Raw genomic sequence first — 801 nt, forward strand, 5'->3', positions numbered from 1 at the left:
CATTCCATAGTGGGCGATGACGGAGATCCGTTCGATCAAGCGTGTATCAAATGGATGGGGAAGCTCGAGTCGGACAGCGCTTCAGAACATAAATAGCGGGTCGAGTCAGCAGCTATGTGGACGGCGGCGTCCAACCAAAGCGCGCCACGCATGCCTTCGGAGCTGCCTAGGATCTAGTCAGCACGCGCTGTTTAAATAGATAAATAGGGTTTTTTTTCCTATTTATTTAAACAACCTTAACTTAGAAAATACATAACTTTGTGTGGAAAAATCACAAAAATAAAATAAAAATACCCTCAAGTCTATTTGGTGCATATTTTATTTTTAATTAATTAAACACTATTTTTAATCATTTGATTCTCCATGGATATTGACACATCACCTTGGCTTGAAATTTTGACATGTTATAGCCTCTGTAAGGGGAAATATTCTCTGATTTTTTCAAAGTCAGAGGAGGTTCCTATATAGAGATCCATATTTTTCAAGTTATTTCACATTATTTCCTTGAAATAACCATGGAAATTAGCATATTGATTAAAAAATTCTAAGAAAATTTTGGAAGGTCTACCATAACCAGAGAAACCTTTGGAAATAATTTCATGGGTCAAGTCATTTAAAATACACTTAAATTTTACAAACACTAAATCACTACAATAATTAATTTTGGAAAATATAAACATTTAAATGACTTGATTTTTTATCTCCACTGTGGATTATGATCCAGAGAGCTCACTATAAGAATTTCAAAATATTTTGAGTTTATTTGGTAACTTAAGTTGATTTTTAAAGATAAATACCACT

The sequence above is a fragment of the Phalaenopsis equestris genome, unplaced genomic scaffold, assembly GCF_001263595.1.
Source record: "Phalaenopsis equestris unplaced genomic scaffold, ASM126359v1 Scaffold232934, whole genome shotgun sequence".
Lineage (NCBI taxonomy): Eukaryota > Viridiplantae > Streptophyta > Magnoliopsida > Asparagales > Orchidaceae > Phalaenopsis > Phalaenopsis equestris.